Source organism: Ambystoma mexicanum, chromosome 11 (genome assembly GCF_040938575.1).
Source record: "Ambystoma mexicanum isolate Mex_15411 chromosome 11, UKY_AmexF1_1, whole genome shotgun sequence".
Lineage (NCBI taxonomy): Eukaryota > Metazoa > Chordata > Amphibia > Caudata > Ambystomatidae > Ambystoma > Ambystoma mexicanum.
In genome coordinates, this window is record NC_090934.1 from 636,816,675 (window position 1) to 636,826,721 (window position 10,047).

Consider the following 10,047-nt stretch of genomic DNA (forward strand, 5'->3'; position numbering starts at 1 on the left):
TGGCAGGGGACAGCGCCTCGCCTATTCAGCCTTAATGGTGGCACTGCCCCTCGCCAGCTGGGGAGGGGCAGCGTCACCATTATGGCTGAAAGGGTGAGGCCACTGGAAGCAGAGGCCTTTTTCCTAAAGACTGAAACTCCCGCTAATCCGCGGGAGCTTCAGTATTTAGAATGCAAGGCCTCTGCTTCCAGCGGCCTCACGTTTTCTCCATAATGGTGGCGCCGGCCCACGTGCATCACTTGATTAAAGGGATGCCTCGCAGGTGCGGCGCCACTATTATGGCTAAAAGGCGTTTTTTTCTGAAGCCTGAAGCTCTCGCTCACGAGCGAGAGCTTCAGGCTGTAGAAAAAAATGCCTTTTTGTGTAGTGGCCGGGGCTGCCAGGGGAGATTAGTGGGCCCCGGCAGGGCCCCGCCTCAAAACGAAATTTCGGAGCCTGCCGGGGCCCAGCCCGGCAGGCCCCGGCCCACTTAAAGCCCTGGTCTCAGTGCTTGGGAGCACAAGGTGGGTGATGTGAGGTTATTCTCAGTGACCAGGTCTAGGATGATATGAGGCGGAAAACTGTACTTGCCATAGACCTGGTCATCAGGCATCCCAAAAAGACTGTTCCTGTGTAAAAAAAAAATGGGGGGCCTGGCTATCCGCCTCCTCCTCCTGTGGTGTCCAACGATCACTGCTGCGAGGAATAGTACATTCATTGTAGCTGTATACGTGCGTTTGTTGTTTGCACACTTTTATGCATTGGCTTTGGTGCGCAAGGGTGCTTCCGCCTGCTTTCGTGTGGCGTACATGTTTCCGGGTTTGTGCGTCTTTTGCCGAGCGCCGGTGAGCCCTGTTCGATTCCATGAATATGTGTTGTTAGTGCCCGTGTGGGCGTTGCAAGGGTTTTTGCTGCGGTGCTTCCCACGTAACGCCCACATTTTTGCATGTTGTTCCCCATTTCACATGTTCCACCCCCTTTTTAGATGTGTGCACTGGATGGTATGCACCTTCGCTGGCTGTATCGCACAAGGCATTCGTGGTGTCAGAGTGATGTGTTGGACACGCGCGGATTCAGCACAGGTCTCAGGTAAGCCATGCGCAATCTGTTCCATGAATATGTATGCGGGTGAAAACGGGCACTTAAATTACCTTGATAATTTGTAGTTGTTATTTTCCATGAACCTTTTCTAAAAATAAATTACGTTTTACTAAAAATGTTAACTTTCAATGAAAAATATATGTATAAAATAATTTTGCATTGGATTTTTTCAAATCATTTCATTTTGTTGTGCGTTTCATTTAACGATTTCAGTTTTCCTTTCAAATCTCAAGTTGTTAATAACAAAAGCACATACACCGCAAGGAAAATAAAAATAATGTGTAGTTACATTAAAAGGGCAAATGGAAATTCTATTCTTTTACATAATTAATTCATTCACATTTTACGTTTTGCCATCATGGACTCTATATTAGAATGCATCCTATTTCTGAATAAACAACTCTTTCAATAAAAGTTAACAACGAGTGCACTTTTACTGTCATAGTACATCAAATCAATGTGGTAATATGACAAGTTAATAAAAGTATTTCTAAGTCAACAACCCCTCCAAGTATACTATTCAAAAATGTATGCTATACCATTTACATCAAGAAAGTTTACTGTTAATGCCATCAATAATTTTTAAAAATCATTCTGACTATTTCATAACGTAACCAAAGTGTTATCCCTTATCAATGCACTCATTTATTTAAAGCCTTTTTTCGGTCAGCTTGTTCAACACAGTGTAAGGTAATGTACAACGCAACGTGTTCTAGTATCTATTGACAATTGTCCACCTAGGACCTGTTGCCGTCATACTCCCCTTAGAAGTCCACTCACCTGTTTAAAACACATTTCTGTGTCCCTATTCGGGGCCTCAAAGCTCTATGGGTGAATGCCCTTGGAGGACTGAAGTCCAAGGAATTATAGATTGACCTGAATCATTTAGAATGTGTGTGTGCATTTTAGCCTGTACAAAGGTAGGTATGCATGGGTGGCTATGTCCCTGGTAGCGACACAAGTAGTACAGGCTTGTGGTTGGGTGACATGAGTGCTGTCAAAGAGTGTGTAGGTCAAGGAGACTGATGTGTCCAGCTACATAGAAGAATTAATCATAGTACCTAGCTACATTCCAGTTGCAGAGGTGATGCGTGGTATAAGAGCATCTAGCAGGTCACCGCAAATGTGTGCAGGAAGGTGACTGTAACTTGTGAGGGATACATTATTTCACCATGGAGTGCACAAGTGATGGGTGTAGCCCACTCATCCACAGTCAGGCCACATCCCTCCTCAAAAGCCATTATGCAAAATATCTATCCTAGTGAATGAAGTGTGGGCACATCCATAATGACAAGCAAGAGTCAAAGGAACACCTAAACATCAGGGGACCAGAAAGGAATTCAACGTAAAATGAACTGAACCCCCGGTAGCGCATGGGCAGAAATTAATGAGTTGTCACCAGAATCAACTAACAACTAAACCATCTGGAACATGTTGTAAGACACATGAATAAGTAAGTACCATCCCCAATGAGAGACCCGAAACACCATCATGATACATCTCACACATCACCACAACCATCCTTGTATGCATACCATTACACACACACCTTAAAAAAACTCAAAAAACACTAACATACCAACACCAAACATGCAGTGCCCAGGCACAAGGAATGGAATCAGTAAAACAGCCATTGCCACCTCCAGCTGTATGATGTCCCCAAATGAAATGTATGTGCTCATGTTCAAGTCAATCAAAAGAATGCCACCATGTCAAGCACTATCAACATAAACATCGTACAAAACACATGAACACATTAACCAATGGATTACAAACCCAACAACAGCATACAATTCTCAAGCACACATCCACACAATCTACAAATTTCACAACATGCCTGTATTGCAAAGCATGCAGGTAGGCAAGCAACAGATGTTCATGACAAAGCTGTCAAAAAGTGAATTCCAAAGCATGTCAGCTCCCCACATCTACAAGAGACCACCATTTTCATTGAGCATGGATGCAACATCCATCACACACACAGAGCATGCACACACGTCCCCCAGCAAACATCACAGTAATAACATGACACACACAGTGAGGCCCCAACCCACGTGACTCACATACAACATATGCACTTGCGGATCATGGAAAATGTAAATGTGCACATAGACAAGGACACTGCGAGAAGTGTGGTATGGACTGTATTAAAACGTGTGTTATTAAAAACTATGCACACAAAAATGAGGGGTGGGGTATACATTCCCATAGAGAAAAAATAACAAAAAGTCCAAAATGAAACCTAAAACTATGAAACTATTTACAATGGCAATGGGCTAGTCTATTGGGATGTTGGCTAGGGCTTTGACCAGGGACGATTCAACCGCGACATCCATATCCTGTTGGCAGGCCTCCGTTCTTGCCTGTTTGGCTTGTGGGGTTTCCATCAAGTGCATCTCTGCCTTCTCTGCCTCCCTACAAGACTAACCCAGGATGGCAGCCCGCCCCCTTGCCACTCTCCTCTCTGCCTCATGCCTGGCCCTCCTGATAGCCCCATCCCTTGCCCGCTGCATTTCCACCTCGTGCTGCCTTGCATATCAAACCCTGGCCGACACCAGAGTCTCCAGCCACAGACATTCTCCCTGCCTCAATTGTGCCACCTGTAATCCACTGAGCCTTCTCCAGGTGGCAATGGCCTGTAGCATCTGCCTCCTTACTGCCACTATCTTCTGCTGCTTGGCAGTGAGTGCTCTATGAATGGACTCCCTCTGACTAGGTGACGGTTGTTTGGGGAGTATGGCACCTGCACTGCACTGAAGGGCCTGCTGTCCCTCCACCTCCTGTTCATGTGTGGGTGCCTGGGCAGGCTCAGTGGCCACCTCATTTGCCATTGTAGGGACTTCCTCCTCGGACAGGGATAAAGGCACAACCACACTGTCCAATGGTGGGACTGGGGCACAGGGGGCCATGGTAGTAGATGGGAAGGACAACTGAATAGAGGATGACTTTGACACATATGAGTAAGTGGACGATGGGGTCATTGCAGATGCCAGCCCAGAGAGACCACCGAGAGCAGTGCAGTCACCAACTGTGTAAGGAAGCAAACAATCTTCTTGTGATGCTGTACTAGCCCTGGCAAAATGCATGTATGGCATCACAAATAGATGCCATTCACCTCGTGATACCTACCAACAGGGGCTGCAACACATCTGTCACACCAGTTTGAAGTGGGTCATTGGTCTGCTAGAGGCATTGCAGAAGGATCTCACTCCTGCATCAGATTACCCAGGGACAGGAGGTTGTGCAACCCCTCCATGGTGGACTGCACATCCGCATGTCTCTGGGCCAGGCGTGTGCCTGAACACCCTCTTTAATGCACCCACCTGACTTCATGGGCTGGGCTGCAATGACCTCCTCCTTCATATCCACCTCCAACAACCTAGATGATTCCATGTTGACTCCTGTGTGGCAGCACCATCTCCCATTGCTGCTGACAATCACCTCCTGGGACTTAACCTCAGAAACCTTGCCAAATTGTACTGGAGAACCCCCTTCCATGGCGCTCTCAGAAGAGAAGGTGACAATTGTGCATGGCTGGGGTCTGCTCCTGGTCTGTAGGCCCTGTCCCTGCTTCACTGCTTCACAGCACTACTTCTGCCCTCTTTGCCATCTGCAGAAACTCTGAAAAAGGGGACAAAGAACACAGACATCAGTCAACAGTGACTGTCTCTCTCGAACTTGAGCAGAACCACCTCCTGTTCCAAAAGGAACTCAAGACCTTCCTTTTCACTTTCACTTTCAATCTTCCTCTCCCCTCTCCCCTACTGATGTCCTGACTGCTCCATGCACTGGTCACCTGGCTACCCTCTGAACGTGGGCCCAGGCTCCTGCATGTCCAGTTGCCCTTGCACTGCCTTTGGGCTGCCCCAGCACTTATGGTCTGTATCTGCAACCCTACAGTCCCTTCTCTCTGCACTTATGAGCCACTCGCTGCACCCCCCCCACGGCAGTTCTCCCCTTCTACTTCTCTGCACCTGCACAATCTGAATGTCACAAGGCCTAGTAAGATTGTTGTTTTGTCCTCCCTCTGTTTCCCCCTCCTTGTGTTGTCGTGCCTTGAAACACTTGTGTATAGGGCGTTATAAATGCCATATCATATCATGTGTTCACTAAAATGAATTCAACACAACGCAGGCAGCAACTGCCATACACATGCCCATGCAATCAGTATAAATACCATCAGTGTAGGGACAACAATGCGTCACATTCATGAAACACACACATGTGAAACAAGCAAATTGATGTGTGGCCACATACACATTGCTAGAAATGATCACACGTCACAATACCAATGCCAAAGTGACCCAAGTGTAATCAGTAGGCAGGGCCATGGAAAGTGCAAGTTGGAACATGTCTCAGTACCACCATTGTATGGCTTTCAATATCACCTTGTCCGCTTGCATATATTTGCAGGGTGTGAAAATATACAAACAGAAATGTCACGAGGATTCATGCATGGGACGGGGCAACCGTACATCCATGGCCTAGAAAAGCTCCACTCAATTGTGGGGCCCCAAAAGGTCCATCAGGGGCTATGTTTTTGACACCCTAGAGTAGTACCCTCCTTAGAGGCCTGGGCACCCCAACCACCTCACAGAGCCCCACTAGCTCTATCATGGGACACCTAAAAGACCACAGGGCCCACCTGGGCATTCAGCTGCTGGGCTTGCTTAGGCACTCAATCTGTAGCCAGGCCTGTTGGACCCCACCTGCTCTAGGGCCCTGGTCTGAACACAGATGAGCCCATCCGGGTCCCGCACCACGCATCTATCCCACAGGGAGACACTTCCTAATGCCTATTAAGCACCAACGAAGCGGAGGCTCATGGAGCCTGGCTGCAGACAAATGTAGGAGACAACCGGCCCAGCCGCGATTCAGGTCATCTGGTCCAACTGCCTCAACCAGGCCTGCCTTAAGGTCACAGTCCAGGGCCCAGGGCTTAAACTGCCACCTCAGCACCCAGGGTTCAGGGTTTAACCTGCCACATCTACGCCCTAAGGCCTGGGCTTAACTGCCATCAGTGAACCAAGGCCCAGCCTCTCTTCCCTGCCTCCCATGGGCTGGGTCGAGCCACTCTGCCTCCGCCTGCTGGGCCAAGGCCGTTTGCTCTCCTAGTCTGACTGGAAAGGGGGAAGAGCACTCCCCGCCCAGGATGCACCACAGCGGGTTCAGCCAGGGTGGGTGAGAGTTTCCCATGAACCCCATGGCACTGTAGGAACGGCAAAGACTCTTTCAGTGGTGTGCCTGTGACCATGAAATTCTACCTCAGCTGGTACGGTCTGGATCTCAACTTCATTGTGCCAGAGGGTTTTGAACGGCCCTCCAGCTCACGCACCTGTTAGACTCCTTGATCCATGTTTCAAGATGGGTCAGGTGGGTAACCGACATCACTTGTTACGCTCACCTGGACCCCACAGGGGTGTCGATCGGACCCGGACAGCTGCGGTCTCCTTCAACGTGATGCGTAGTGCAGAGATGACTGTCTGGACTTGCCCGCCTAGTCTTGTCTGCTGGACCCGAAGAAGAATTTTCCTGCAAGTGGAGACAGGGATTAACCACCTGTGTGTTTTAGTGATGGCCTCCCAACTGTTCTCGCTCTCCCCCACTAATCACCTCCGATATCCCCTTAGTAACCTCACCTTATGTTCGTAAAAGATGAGCTCTCCATCCTGCGTGTCTTGCAGGGGTGCGTAGATACCAGTTACTTCACTGGTTTGAAGGCGTTGGGAGAGTTCCGGTAAGTATTGACTCTGAAGTCCCTGGCAGGATTGGTAAGTATCAAGTTCAAAGAGTTCAATGTGCCCGATGTTCACTCTGAGTCTTGTCCCCTTCCTTCCTTAAGTTGCAACTGTGTTCGTGAGAAGAAGGTCTCGTAGCTGCTGCTGGCGTTCAGGTAAGAGTCTGTGTTACCCAACGCTGTCCGGTAACTATTGCATGCGTTAACGTGTTGTTTTTCTCCCTCTTTACAGATACGGCATATGAAAATGTGGAGTGTTATGGAATAATACCGCCGGTGGTAAGTCTATGGTGGTAAGAGGTTGTATTTGTTGATTCCCTTGGCTCACCTTGTTTTTTCTTGTGTCCCCTAGGTGCCGGATTACGGCGAAGAAATGATGGAGACAGTGCCGGATCGAAAGATGCTGTGAGAACTGGTGAGTATGGCGCCGTGCTGGAGCTGGCGAAGCGACGCGTGCAGGACTGATGTACTTTCCAGGTCCGGAGATGAAATGGTTATGGAATTAGGTGAGGAATTTGAAATAAGTTTGTTTTCTAACCTTGTCCTTTTCTTCTTCTTTATTCTAGGAGCTCCGGATTCAAGGCGGGCGTGGCAGAAGACTGGATGCTGGCTGCAGGCACGCAGGCGTGGCAGAAGACTGGATGCTGGCTGCAGGCATGGTGAGCGTCACACTGCTGGATGCAGAATAACGCGAAGCATGTGCTGCTGTTCGGTGTGGTTTAAATAGCCTTCAAAGTAGTTCCAGGTAAGAAGTTCCCTAGAGCCACGCCCGAGTAAAAATAGTCCCTGTAACAAAATAGTCCTATCCAGGCCTCATGTAGGCTTGTACTCTTTTGCAGCATGGTCTGCATCAGGTAAGTAAAGTCTATGAGCCTGGCGCCTATGGCGCCAGGAGTGATTTCTATGATGAGCCTGGTGCCTAAGGCGCCAGGACTGAACCCAGACAGCCCCTAGCCGGGGCTGCTGAGGTTTAAACAAATGTCTGGATGCCTGCTCCCGGAGCTGAGGGCCTTGGTCCTGATGCCCAGGGGTAGGCATCATGACATCACTGCAGACCCCTGGTGCCTTCGTGAGACTCCCTTTCAGCAGCGCTATGAGGTCTGGGTGCACTGAAGACAGTCCATCCCAGTTGACAGTTGCACTGGGAGCGGGGACCCCCGTACCCTGTCACCACCCCAGTGACCACTGAGAGGGGTTGGGACGGTTGCAGGAGGAGGGTGCACCAGTGTTCAATCTCCCTGCGCCCCGTGGTCATGGCAAAACTGCTGCCAGGGCTCTGTAACACTCTGCGCATGGGCAGTGGTCCCGCTAGGGAATCATCTGTTCCCGGTGACCAACCTGCCTGCTGTATTGAATCCTCTGACCAGTCTCCATAGACTCCACCTGTTCACCTCTTAATGGTTTCACTCACTCTTGAACTCTCTCTTCAATGTTTTTTACAACTTTCCCTTACAGTACTTGTTGGCTATCAGTCTTGCATCCGTATTTAGCCCTAGACGGAGTTCACCAAACACTTTGGATTGCATTCCCAAGCAACCCGACTCAATTCCCAAGAAGACCCAATCCTGGCGTGCCGAGGGCCACTACCAGACTAACACCGTCGGGTGGGTGAGTCTCGACCAGAAGACCTTGGACATCTCTTCTGTATGCGACAATTCCTTTGCCCGTCTCCAGGTCACCACATCTGATATGAGGTCATAGTTGGGGAGCCATAGCAGTATATCCTGTAGGCCGAGAGTGCATTGTCCCAATCGGCGCACAAGCCTGCTTGGGTAGACCATGCTTGCTGAACATCATTGCGAGGCCTGCTCTCTAAGGCCATCCCGTGCAGATAGCCATGGCACCATGGACATCCGCATGGAGAACAGCCAGCTGTGCCTTGGTAGGGGAAGGTGCATTGGGCTTTAAGGCCACTGGCATCACCACCACCGCCACCAGGGCATGCCTAGTGGATGGCGTTCCTGAACCTCAAGAGGTGAGGAAACAGGGATGCCTGGATGGACTGGCAACAAGTCTCTGTGCCAAGTTCATGGATTTTGCAATGGTGCTATTCAGGTTCTGACCTTAGGGGAATATAGGAAACGGGGACCTTGTGAAAGACAAAGCTGCTGGGAGGGTCACTGGGGCATTTGAAGTTCAAGAGACCCTCAAACAGGAGTAGCCCCTGGAGGATTCCGCAGCTGCAAGGTGCGTGCAAAGTGTCGATGATCAAAGTGTCCTGCAATTCACACTAATTCCCACAGCTAGCTGTGTTTCTCCTCAATGCTTGAACCGAGTGATAGACCACCAAATGTCACAGGCAACTTTATTTCCCAGACATTGGCCCGAACCTGCCGGTGCAGGAGTGGCTTGGGTGAGGTAGTGGTCCCCGTCCCACCTGTGTGGAGAAATGGCCTGGTGCCCTGTATAGCTTCCCCACTTGGGAGTTGGGCAAGACCATCTTTGTTTTCCAACAGATCAGGATTGCATGCGCTCACCTCAGAAGTCCAGCAGCTGTCTCCTGTGGCAGCGTGACTGGCCTTCCAACAGTGATGTTGTCCCGCAGCTCCGACACAGGCCAAACCAGCCAATTTACACATCCTTCCCCAACTGTGACATCCAGCTCCACTTTCGGGAAGGGGGGCAGAGAGGATAGCTGGAGGAGGGAGGGTGGGGGTTGGGTGGCACCACTATAGTCTTCAAACCCCAGTCCAGCCTCACAGAGCTGAAATCCAGTTAAGTGGACATACGGGAAGGTCCCTGCTGTGTAGGCAAGCCTGGCCATCACTCATCCATGGCAGAACCTTGGTGTCTGCCAAATGAGTAGGTCCGGCTGCGTTGTGGCTCAGAACTCACTTGGCATGCTGGGCTACTGTACGTCTGGGGAGGCATTTTTTTTTAGAAGAGCCAGATTTCCCTGAGCTCCTGGATGTCCCCACTTGTGACTTCCTTTGCTGGCACGGCAGCTCAGGGGCCAACTTGCAGAGGAGGGGGCTGCTCCGGCTACCTCTGCCATGCAAAGTTGGGGATAACCCAGCAGGTTAACCCAACCCTGCCGGGCGCCCACATCTATCTGCTGGGTCACGGCCCCCTCCGGTTTAAGATATCCTCCACACCGGATCCCCTATGCAGACCACTCGGCTGGCTGGACCATAGCATGAGTTGCGCCCTTGGTTGTGGGTGTTTGCAATGGGACTCAACTGAGGTCGGACCAACAGTTCTCCGTCCGGCTACTCTGCCGTTCATGATCC

At 50.1% G+C, this 10,047-nt stretch overlaps 1 pseudogene; it reads right to left on the reverse strand.

Annotated features, from left to right (window-relative positions):
• Positions 1–8,958: 8,958 nt before the first annotated feature.
• Positions 8,959–9,112, reverse strand: LOC138505276 (5.8S ribosomal RNA; annotated as a pseudogene).
• Positions 9,113–10,047: the final 935 nt, after the last annotated feature.